This window comes from Solanum stenotomum, chromosome 1 (assembly GCF_019186545.1).
Source record: "Solanum stenotomum isolate F172 chromosome 1, ASM1918654v1, whole genome shotgun sequence".
NCBI lineage: Eukaryota > Viridiplantae > Streptophyta > Magnoliopsida > Solanales > Solanaceae > Solanum > Solanum stenotomum.
Genome location: NC_064282.1, coordinates 54,666,270 through 54,679,237, shown reverse-complemented (window position 1 = coordinate 54,679,237; position 12,968 = coordinate 54,666,270). Strand labels below are relative to the sequence as shown.

Genomic DNA, 12,968 nt, shown 5'->3' with positions numbered 1-12,968 from the left:
GTGACATTTTTTTAATTTTAATATTCATACAAATTTATCTTTGACCATAAATTTTTCATATATCTTTTAAATATTTTGAATTGATAATTAGTGTTACTTATAGTACTTTTTTACATAATTTATAAATATATAAATTTCGTTTCAATTATTTTTAAAGATTTCATATGCAAATTTTTAATCAAACTTAAATTATTTGATTTTAAAAAAATAAAAATGTTACATAAATAATAATGGGACCAAAGAAGTGGACAAGGAGCACTAAGCATTGACTAACAGTTGATCCACAAGGGCTTGGTTAAATATATAGAACTTTTCCAGTTTCTATTTATTCAGGTTGTTTATAACTTATTTGTTCATCTTTTACTTTATCCATTATATTATTTTTAGCATAATACATATATTGGATCCTAAACTTGGCTTCAAATTTTAATTTTGACCTCCAACTTTCATAGTGCACAAATAGACACTTTAACTATCCAACCTTTCAATAAATAAACATGCGAATCCTACTTGGCAAAATGCGTGATGTGCACGTATTTTGCGCGAGTTAGGAGTAATTTTCGAGTCCCACAATAGTAAAAAAATGCTAAAATGACAACTCTACCCTCCGGATTCCGGCCAATCTCCGGTAACCCAAAATCTCCGTTCATTTTCTTCTTTTTCAGGCAAAACGCCACCAAATACCCAGCCGTTCTCCTTCTTCCTCACACCGGGGCACAACCCATGAAGCGAATGAGCTTCCAGCTCGCTAAACCCACCAAATACCCGACCCCAAACCCATCAGATCTGCCATTTCCAGCGAGAATCCAAATGACCCCCCAAACTCCATGAAAACAGACCCAACAACCACAAACACCTAAACCAAGAAGCCAGCCATCAATAAACCTCTAAGCTCCGTCAAACAATGAGCTCCAAGCTCTAAAAACCATTAAGAGGAATTAATTTTGATTCTTGTATGTAAATTAAAATTAATTTTGATTTTTTAGTTCTAAAATGACGTGCAAAATATTTAATTAGTTGGCAGCCATTAAGTGGCTCACTAATACACGTTGGAGCGTTTGCATTTCACGTTGTTTGGCTGCAAAAATCATGTGTTTATTTATTTAAAAGTTGGATAGTTAAAGTGTCTGTTTGTGCACTTTGAAAGTTGGAGGTCAAAGTTAAAATTTGAAGCCAAGTTTAGGGTCTAATATATGTATTATGCCTTTTTGATGTCTAACTATATATGTTCATTTATAAAATTAATGAATAATTTATCATTATTGACTTGACACATGGATTAAATTATAGGAGTGATTTTACCAAATTACCTTTATTAAATGTAAGTCATAATATTGAAAAATGAATACTCACTCCATTTCAAATTAATTGAATTGTTGAGACATCTTTTATTTTTTAAATTAACTTAATTGTTCAATTTTCAAAACTACTTTTAGAATGTTCTTTCAATTTTACCCTTCATTAGTTAGTATTGGAATTAGTTATTAATTAACATTTAGTTGTTTTAATCATAAATTTGTTAATAATTAATAAGGGTAAAAATGGAAAGTTACGTTTAATTTATGTCTTAATCTTCTTTTCTTAAAGAGTGTGAAACACCTCTACAATTCAATTAATTTGAAATGGAGGAAGTGGTATTTAATAGCAAGGATAAAATAGACTCAACATGACAAATTATTCATTAGTTTTATAAGTTGAACAATATTATTGGATATTCCAAAATAATATAGTAGACAAGTAAAAATAGACGAAGGAATACAAAAAGATGCACTTTAGCAAAACAAAAATATAAACAACGTATTGTATATGAGGTCCATTATGTGCAATGAGATGGGATACCTCCAAAATATATTCTACAAATGTGCACTTATGGAAAATGATCATTCTTCAAAGAGGCTAAAAGGTGATTTCTAAATTTCCTTTTTAGAAGTGCGAATAGCCAGATACTCCATTTATCAATTGTGAAAAAGACTTTAACAGGACTTGGTAAATTAATAAAATAATTGAAACTTAGAAAAGCTAATTAGTGGACAACTTGATTTGCTTCTCTAATTCTTAGCCTTCTACAATTCTTCATGGGATCATATTTGTCACAGGGTATATTGTCAAATCAAAACAGGTCACTCAATTTGAAACCGAGGAAATAACTTACAACTACTCCTCTTAATTGTAATTCAATGCAAATTGATGAAACCATGTCCCAATACTATTCAAAAGCAATCATTTGCCCAAGCTTTTAATCTCAAACACTAGGGACTAGAGTTATTAATGACCAATTCTCTAGCCACATGTTCAACTTGCAAGATGAGGTAGTGATATAGATGCTTTTGTCCCACTTTCAGCAGATTACCAAACTCGTAGTTAATTTTAAAAACACAATCTAAGTTAGCTGAATAGACACTAACAAAATATTAGCTTTACTTGAATTTAATATTTCAAAAAAGAACTTCAAAAGTTTTAAGTGCTAAAACTGCTTGATATATGGCCACTACAAAACAAAGAAAAAGTGGTGAGTTCTCTATATTTTTTCTGAGTGTTTTTGATGGCTCGTATGAATCCACCGCGAGTCAAGAGACCAGGTCCTTGACTGTTATTAATAGTAGGAAGAACAGTGAATGCTTAAAGTAAAAAAAACAAATGTTTGGATGGAAACCTCCTTACTCAAGGAAAGAAAAACCACGACATATCACATAGAATTTCTCAAAAACTCCACCAACTTCAAGCAACTTGTGAGTACATACTCCAGTAATCACAAATGATTAAACTCTTAATCCTACACACCTTGTAACATCTCTATTACAAGACACAAAGCAATACCTTCAACAACCACAAAGCGACTGGCTAACTCTAACTGACAACTCAACTCAATAATCGATTGAAACTAACACGATCTACTTTATAACATAGAAATAGATCTATAATGTTAAGAAAAAAGGAAAGCTCTTAGGCTTTTAAATTTGAGGCCCCAACACACTCAAGGAAAGCTTTCTGAATGTTTTTTTTCAAAAAATATTATAATTATTATTTATAGAAAAAGTAAAATTTTCTGATAATAGGAAAGAATTATTTGAAGAAGTTTGACACATCTAGACTATTACGTCTCGAAAAAGATTCGATGGATTGGTTACCTTCTCAATTGAAAAAGGATTATTATAAGAAACGATTATTTTAAAAAAATTATTAACAACTTTGCATCTCAAAGAGCTAGAAAAATAGACTTTTAAAAAAAAATCTTAAAAGTTAAAAGTATCCGCTCTATTTCGACTTTGTGCCACTAACGAGCTTGAGTCAACTCTTGCATGTTCATGAAGGTCGTTGGTTTATCTTAAACTCAATTTGTTTCGATCCAACGACAGGAACCAAAGTTTTCCGCATCTTCATCTCTGATTAGTGAGTGAGACTTCTTGAACTCCCTCCTAATTTTCATGATGTAGGAATCCTTTGACAAACGAAAACTTCTAAAAGTGGTTGTGTATATATATATATATATATATATATATATAAAAGAGCCTAAAATACCTCTTAATTATGCAAATTAGTACATAATTATCCTTTTTCTACTTTTCGGCCTAAAATGTTCCCGGCATCAATTTTTTTGGCTCTAATTTGCCCTCATCTTTAACGAAGTAAATGATAACCTCAATTAAAAAAATTCATTAATGACATGCCACTATCCTTGTGGCTACCATAACAATTAATTAAACAACCTAAAAAGACCATATACCCATCCGCTCCACCCAAAAGCCCCACTGGTAAAGTTACCCAAATCTTTTAACGCAATCCTTCATCTCCAAAACCTTTTAACCTAAAAAAACATATGTTCATCTCCAAATCTCCTCTCTTCTTCAACGATCTTCACCAGAACTCAAACTTTTTGGCCAATAATTTAAAGTTGCTACTCTTCGTGCAGTGTAGGAATAATACCCTCACCTATTAAAGTAGAAATTTCTCTCCTTTTAAAAATGTCAACATTTTCTTCTGTTTCTTCTCCTCAACAATTACAGTCCATTACATGTAAGTGTGCATAGAGTGAAAAATCTTTTACTGCTACGATCATTGAAAATGGTGGGCGTCGGTTCTACAAATATCGTCATCTTGGATCAAACTCGTGTGGTTATTAGATTTGGTTTGAAGAAAAACTCCCACCTCATTTCTCAATGATGATTCATAATCAAAAAGTTGAATTAAATTCAATTCTTAATAAAGAAAATTGTAGAGGATATTGTGGTGCTGAAAATTCTGATTTGAAAGATATGATTGGTACTAATAAAAGTTCAGATTTGGAGTTTAAGGATGATAATAAAAGTGTAAACTTGAAGAAAGTCGATCACTTGGATAAGCTTGCTTGTAGTTTATTAGGTTGTTATTGTTGGTTTGTAGTTGTCAAGATGATGTAGTATGGTTTGTGTTACATTAGCATTATTAGTTGGTTAGGTTAGTTTAGTAACTTGGTGTTGTTTTCAAATGAAAGAGATTTGCATATTTGAAATTTGCAGTTTGATGGTAATGAAATTTTTTGCAGAAGTATTGTTTTGGTGTTATGTCTAATGAACAATTTATAGTATTTTTTGTAGAAGTTTATCTTATTTGTTAGCCTAGAAATGTTGGATTCTGCATTAACAAATACAAACGTAATGTAAATCGATATAGTTCACAACTCACAAGACATACACTCTACACTCCACAAGACATAAATAATGCAAATCATAATATTTATATAGATAGACATACGTTCAGCCCAAAAAAATATTTATACCCAGTTTCAAAACATAAGCACACAAAGCGACCAGTTTCATGACTGATTCTGTCACGATCCAGGGGCACCCCTAGATGTAACAAGGCGTACAAGACCCCGAGAGGGGTCATATATACAAGTCACTTAGCATATCATAACATAAAGTAATAGAAAAGTGCAAAAATTTAAAATATTTTCCAATACAATCAAAGTCTCATAAAATGAAGCGGAAGTCTTTAACCTTGTCTCAAACTATCTAATACATGAAAGTCTTAGGGACACAACCCATACAAAAGTCTAAACATAAAAGAACGCCATAAAGGAAAGGTGATCAAGCCCTCGATGCTCAGTTACTGTACTTTCTGATAGGTACCTCTAAGTGTTGCATAGACCTGCTTCACGGAGAAGCATGTTGATACGAGTTAATGCGCATAGGTGAAACCTACTTCATCCATGCTGCATTAATTACCTGAGAATTTTAAAAATATCCTTAAGCATTCATGAGGCTTGATTTGGCCGTTAGTACTCCAGATGTGTTGGTCTTTGATATAGTAAGTATGCACCCATTTAACACTTAACTTTTTGCATAGATTCCACAATATCTTGCATTCCAAGTTTGGATATGTAGAATATTGATCACTTTTTGTTGTTCGTGGCAAACATAATTGTTTCCATGACACCATAGCTTTCTTAGAGATAGTGCTACATCTGGTCCATATATAGGAATGTTTGAGTACCTTCTTGAGTAGCATAAATATTTTAGCCTAAGATGTCTGAATGGTAAATAAGATTAACTTAATCAGCTAGAAACTTGAAGTCCAGTAATTGATGCTGCTAATTATCATTGTATCAATCAATGGTACACACTCTTGATGCTTATAGGAACCTCAAAATATTTGAATGGTGAGGAGCCTTTCGTAAACCACAACTTGACCAAAACAGACTGTTATGTGTCAAGATTCATTCTCCAAAATACACGTAACTCTTAGCTTTGTTTGCATGCATTGAGGCCAGATGTTGCTGAAAACTCCATGAAGCAGTCATAGTCATACAACTTCATGATAGGTATCTCATCACCACTATAAAGGAGCAACGCGAAGTCCAGTTGGACAATTTTCAATTTTCCACATCTAAGATAATATTCTATTATTATAGATAGTATATTATGTGAATATTTGACATATACTGTAAGAATAATATTTAATCTGCATCACAAAAGTCTTCAAGTACAACATGTATTATTTATAGAACAAACTACAATTTTTTGTTTCAATTAAATATCTCAAAACTCTTGTTATAGCATGACAATGTTCATTACCTGGCTTGCTTATAAACCTGCCAAGTATTCCTACTGCATATGCAATATCAGGCCTAGTGCAATCAGTCACATATCTCAAACTTCCGATTATGCTAGCATATTTCTTTTGATTTATTACATCATTTTCACTTTCAAAAGAAAATAAGTGAACACTTGAATCAAAAGGAGTAGCAACATGCTTGCAATCAAGAAAATTATATTTCAAAATTTTCTCAATATAATGTGACTGGTCAAGGAAAATTTCATCACATGTTCTTGTTATTTTTATTCCAAGAATAAAATTTGCCTCACTAAGATCTTTCATATCAAAATGGTTTCTAAGAATATTTTTAGCTTCATCAATAACATTCATGTTAGACCAAAGATTAATAAATCATTAACATATAGGCAAATAATCACATGTGAATGTGCACTTATCACACTCATTTGTTTTAAAATCATTTTCAATCATGCAGGAATCAATTTTTTCATGTCATTGCTTTGGTGTCTGTTTCAAGCCATATAGGGATTTAGTAAGTTTACACACTTTGCTTTCTTGGCCTGCTTCAACAAAACACTCGAGTTGATTCATATAAATTTCCTCATTTAGGTTTCCATTTAAAAAAACAGTTTTTACATCCATTTGATGAATTTGCAAATCAAAAATTACATTCATAGCAATTAAAAGTCAATTCTTGTTATCGGAGAAAAAGTATCAAAAAATTCTAGGTCTTCTTGTTGTTTATAACCTTTTTCAACTAATCTAGCCTTGTATTTATCAATAGATCCATCTGGTTTCAACTTTTTTCGTAAGATCCATTTGCAACCAATAGTTTTACAACCCGGTGGTAAATCAACCAACTTCCAAGTTAATTAGAAATCAGAGATTTCATTTTATCATTTACAACCTCTTTCCAAAAAAATAGAATCATGTGAAGATAATGCTTCTTTCAAAGTGAGAGGATCATTTCCAACATTAAACACATAAAAATCAAGACCAAAATATTTTTCTGCTCTAGCTCTTTTACTTCTTCTTAACTCAAAATCATCAATCTCTTTATTTTTCAAAGTAGAAATAGAAGAACTAGGTAGTGATAAAATATTTTGTTCAATCCTTTGACCTTCACTATTTTTAGAATCAAAAGGAAATTTATTTGCATGAAAAATAGCATCACCTGATTCTATTATAACAATATCTTCAAGATTAAAAAGTCTATAGGATGTACTATTTGAAGTATAACCAAGAAAAGCACAAGTAGTAACTTTCTTACCCAATTTTGTAATCTTGGGACTCACAAAGGCTAGACAACCCTAAACTCTTAGATATCCCAAACTTGGCTTGTAACATTTTCACAATTCTAAAGGTCAATTTAGATTTTTTTATGAGGCACACGATTCAACACATAACAAGAAGTCAAAATAGCTTCACCCCATAAATTTAAAGGTGCATGTGACTCAATAAATATGACATTAGTCAATTCAACCAAAGTTTTATTTTTCCTTTCCGCTACTCCATTAGATGAAGGAGAATAAGGATGAGTAGTTTCATGAATTATTTCCAATTATCTAACAAAAGAATTAAACTCATCTGACTCATATTCACGGCCTCTATCACTTCTAATTCTTTTTATTTTTCTTCCAAATCGATTTTCAAATTCATGGAGATAAACTTTAAAGTTTTCAAAAGCATCACTTTCATTTTTCATCAAGTAAACATATGTAAACTTAGAAAAATCATCAATGAAAGTGATAAAATACCTATTACTTTCACAAGTTAAAATTCCACCAAGTTCACAAATATCAATATGAACTAATTCTAACAAATCAGTTTTTTCTTTCAATTTGAAAATGAGGTCTTTTAGTGATTTTGGCTTTACTACAAGCCTCACACTTTTCAAAAAATTTTAATCATTGGGATTAATCCTAAACTACTCATGATTCCAACATAACGATCATTAATATGACACAAACGAGCATGTCAAAAATTGATAGAAGAAAGCATGTAAACAGAAGTAGAAACTTTATTCATCTCAACATTTAGTTTGAACAACTCATCACAAGCATACTTCTTTCCCACAAAAATACCCTTCTTCACAATTAGATATTGATCAGATTCAATAATCTGTTTAAAGTCTGCCTTATTAAGAAGAAAATTAGGCATCAATTTTTTTCTCATGTAAGGGGTATAAAATACATCTTTCAAAGTTAATACCCTTCCAGAAGTAAAACACAATTCGACATCTTCCGTTCCAAGTACTTGAGTTGTGTGAGAATCACCAAGCATGATGGTTTTGGGCTCCTCAAAATGAGTATATTTTTAAACTAGTCTTTGTCATAACAGAGATGACAGTTTGCACTAGAATCAGCCCACCATCCATCAACACTCTCAACCATGTTTATGTCGCAAAAGGTTCTTCGATAACATTTTCCTGAGGGTTAGGACCACTTTTTGGTATTTGCAAAATCGAGTAATATGCCCACTCTTGCTACAAACAAAGCACGATCCCTTATCTTGAACTTGTTGATTTTGTGCTTGGTTATTTTCATCATTAGTTTTCTTGGGAGGTCTACTATTATTTTTCTTGAATATTTTCTTCTTAGGATTCAAAGAAGTAGTTTTGTGAGATTCACGAGTAGCATTATTTGAAGTAATTAAATTTACCTTCGTTGTGATGTTGCTCTCTTCTGTTTGTAAAAGTGCTTCTTGGCCCCTTACCTCTTCTTCCATATGAATTTTCATCATCAACATTTCAAGAGAGGTTTCCTTTTGTTTGTGGGGCATAGTTTTTTGAAATTCCTTCAAAGAAGGTGGAAGTTTATCTACTATGCCACAAACAATAAGGTTATCTCCAATTTTGACCTCCTCGGACCTGAGCTCTCCAACAATCATTATAAAGTCTTGAGCTTGGTCTACCACTGATTTATTGTCCACCATTTGAAAACGAAAAATCTACTAGCTGCATATTTTTTCGCTCCAGCCTCTTCGGTATCATACTTACTTTGCAATGCTTTCCAAATTTTCTTTGCACTATAGTAAGTTCTATCATAATAATCATAAAAATTGATAGACAATTAATAATATAATACCGACACTTATAGGAATCACCATCGTACTTTTTCACTTTCTCTAGATGAGAAATAGTTTCATCATCATTCATAGAGGTGATGTCTTCTTTGTTAGGATTCTTCTTAGTTAACACATAACAAACGTTGAGAAGACTTAAGTAGAAAAATACTTTACCCTTCCATCTCTTGAAATGGTTACCATTGAACCGAAATGACTTGTTAAGATCTCCCATCTTGACATCCGCGATTTTTTCAATTGTAGCCATTATGAATCTCCTTAAAATTGTTAGTGAAAAATTACAAGATAACAAAAAATATAAGATTACAGTTGAAAATAAAAAGAAGAAATAAAAATCTCTTCAGGCTGAGGCGCAGATATCTCGCTCTCTTTAAGAAGATTCAAGCCCACTACAACAAATGTTTTTCACCCGTCCAACTTTAGTCCTTCTTGAATTGTCCCTTTCAGAAGACAACAGCCTTAACATAAAGTATAACTCAATAACTTTGGACAAGAGTTGAGTCCAAAGCTCCACAAAAAGAAACACCTCCCTTCAACTAATAAAAACTCTCTTTTTTGACAAACTTTATGCACGCTATATTTATCTTGTATGTATAAATTAAATGAAGACCACCACTATTTACAGTTGGGGATGTCTTCCTAGTAATAAATAGAAAGATAATGAGGTAATAAATAATCTAGAGATTACATAGGTTACAAAGAATAATGAAGAAGAATAATGGAGACGTAATAGTCATAATTGACCACTACACATGTTCTGCCAGGAAAAAACACAACGGACAACAAATTTGCCCAACGTTTTCAGCAACGCTTATCACTAATGAAGACTGACAATTAATCCAAATTCAACTGCCCAAAGAAGTGATGCAAAATGCTGAGTAATTAGGCTATTTTACCTAACTTCTGACAGGTGTGCAAATAAGGAATTGGAAAAGCACTTCCACATAATTTTTAATAAGAATATTAAAATGCTTCTAAACCAACAAATACCATGTTCAATTGGAATTCTATATTGTATACAACTCATATCATGCATGATATTGTTATAAAATCCTCGAATCCACTAAAGATCATCAATAGGAAAAAGATGGAAGGAAATGAACAATTGAGTCTTTCAGACCAAAAAGAGAAATCATGTGGTTCTCTCAAGTAAAATTATTCAAAAAATGGTGATGCAATGTAGTTTGAAGGTCAAGTTAGCTAGTCGAATTGCGAAACTTAATTACTATCCTAGAATTATACCTATTGTGTAGTTGTTTTGCTGCTGATATGTTAGGACTATGCCCAACAACCAGATACACTGTACATATTTCCTACTTTGGTATAGAAAATGTCTCTATTACAAAAAAAATATACTTATATATATATAGAGAGAGAGAGAGAGAGTATAAATCATGAAAAATATAATTATTTTTTCTTAACATGTTAAAAGTGATAAATATATAAAAAAAATATATTTTTAAAGTAGTGTATAAGTGAAATTTACGGAGTCTTTAAGAGAATTAGAGCATGTTTGACCAAGTGGCTAAACATTACTTATTTCTATAAGCACTTTTATTAAAATTATTTTTTTGAAAATTCCTTTGTAAAATTGGAAAAAAAACAATTTGTGTTTGACTAATTTATTTGAAACATGCTTTTAACTATTCATTTTTAAATGTGCTTTCGAAAATCAAATTATGAAAAAAGACCAGTTATCAATGCACTTTAAAATTAAAATTATTTATACAAACAAATATTTTAAATATCTATTATATAAAATTATTTAAAAAGTACATATTACAGTTTTTAATCAATATGATAGATAAATAATTCAAACAAAATATTAAATATTAATATAATACTAATCATGATAATTTAAACATAATCAATAACATTAAGCCAAATAAATTAAAAAACAACTGCACAAATTAAAATATATAATAATAATAATAATATATAACGTAAAATAAAATAAATAATTTATTGTGTGAAAATGAAGAATAAAATTCATAAATAATGATTAATCAAACTTATGAAATATGCTAATTAATTAACAAGGGATATAATAGTTAATATGTATAAATGATAGGATATTTTTGTCTTTGAAAAAATTATTTTCTACTTCCAACTTTTTTCAAGAAGTAAGTTTTTTTTTACCTTCTACTCCTATTTAAAAGTCAAACACTTTATTTTATTTAAAAAGTGCTATTTCTATATATAAAAATAAACATGTTGTCAAACACTTTATTTTATTTAAAAAGTGCTATTTCTATATATAAAAAAAAACAAACAAACATGTTTTTGACCTTCCAACCGCTAGATTAAACATGCTCTCAATTGGCATAAATAACCTTGCCTTTCAACATTAAGATTGAATAATCATATTTTCATATTTTTGAACTATTAATTTGATACCACATAATCAATTAAAATAATGACTGAAATCAAAACATTATTCTTTCTTCCAAGATTTATATTCATTACTAAAAACATCTCAAAAATTGATCTAAGACCAACACATGCTGCTTACCTGATACCTCTTATACAAGACAAAGGAAGTAACTAATTACCTCTACTCTCCGTTTAAAAAAACAACAACATATGTTTGACTTGATATCGAATTTACAAAAATAAATAATTTTATAATTAAAATTAATGTTTCGTAAAATGTATATCTAAAAATAAATTAATTTTGTGATTTAAAATATATCTCTTGAAAAAACTAAAATACCAAAACTGAAAAAAGAAAATAAGTTATTCTTTTTAAAATAAAGAAAATAATAGACTTAGCGTAAAATATGAGAAATAAATAGTTAGAATAGCAATTATACTCCTATTTATTTCACTTACTTTCCTTTTTTTTTTTTTTTGAAAAGTCTCTTTTATTGACGACTCTTTTAACTTATCACATAATATGAGGGTGTTTAGATTGACCTAAAAGTTAATTAAACTTATTTTTAAGTCCGTATTTGATCTCTAAAAGTGTTCGACAAATATAAAAATAACTTAAAATAAGTCAAAAATGACTTAAAATAAGTTAGGAAGTGTTTGGTGAGATTAAAAATAGCTTAAAATAAGTTAAAGATGACTTAAAATAAGTTAAAAATCAAAAGTAAGTCTCCTCATATTTTTTATTTTTTGACTTAAAAGTCATGTAAATTTGATTTTTTATCTTTAACTTAAAAGCTACTTTTTAAGCCAATCCAATAGACAGTCCACAACCTTAAATATTTTTAATCTTAAAATATAAATTTAATTATTTTTATACATTTTTTTTCATACAAGAATCACTATTAAATAAAGGATTAAAGGGTCAAATATGCCCCTAAATTATTCGAAAAGGTCTAGATATACCCTCCGTTTAAAGTTTGGCTCACTTGTGCCCTTGCCGTCCAACTTTTCGTCTAGATATGCCCTTATGGGCGTTAAATGCCAAATGAAATTGCCACGTCATTTTTACATTACCACGTGATATTTATATTAAAGGGAAAAGGGTCAAATATACCTCTAAACTATTCAAAAAGGTCTAGATATATCCCCCTTTTAAATAAACTACCCGACCCGTTTTCAACCATTTTTTAAAATTTTTTATTTTTTGGGTAAATCTCGAAAATGAGTAATTGACTAATAAAAAATAGGAAAAATATGAAAAAAAAATATAAAATCAATGCCAAAAATTCGCAAATAAATATAGTAACCTTAAATTCAACAATTTCAATAATTTTTTAAATTTTTTATTTTTTTTGATAAATCACGAAAATGAGTAATTGATTAATAAAAAAATATGAAAATGACTTTATGCTGAATTTTAAACGCAGGGTATATTTAGTCCTTTTCAAATAGTTTAGGGACATATTTGACCCTTTTCC

General features: G+C 29.9%; 1 protein-coding gene across 1 annotated transcript in view; it reads left to right on the top strand.

Moving 5' to 3' along the window:
- LOC125853815 (mitochondrial thiamine diphosphate carrier 2-like) overlaps positions 1-12,968 on the top strand; it is a 216,221-nt gene that overhangs the window by 112,704 nt on the left and 90,549 nt on the right. The gene's annotated exons all lie outside the window — the stretch shown is intronic.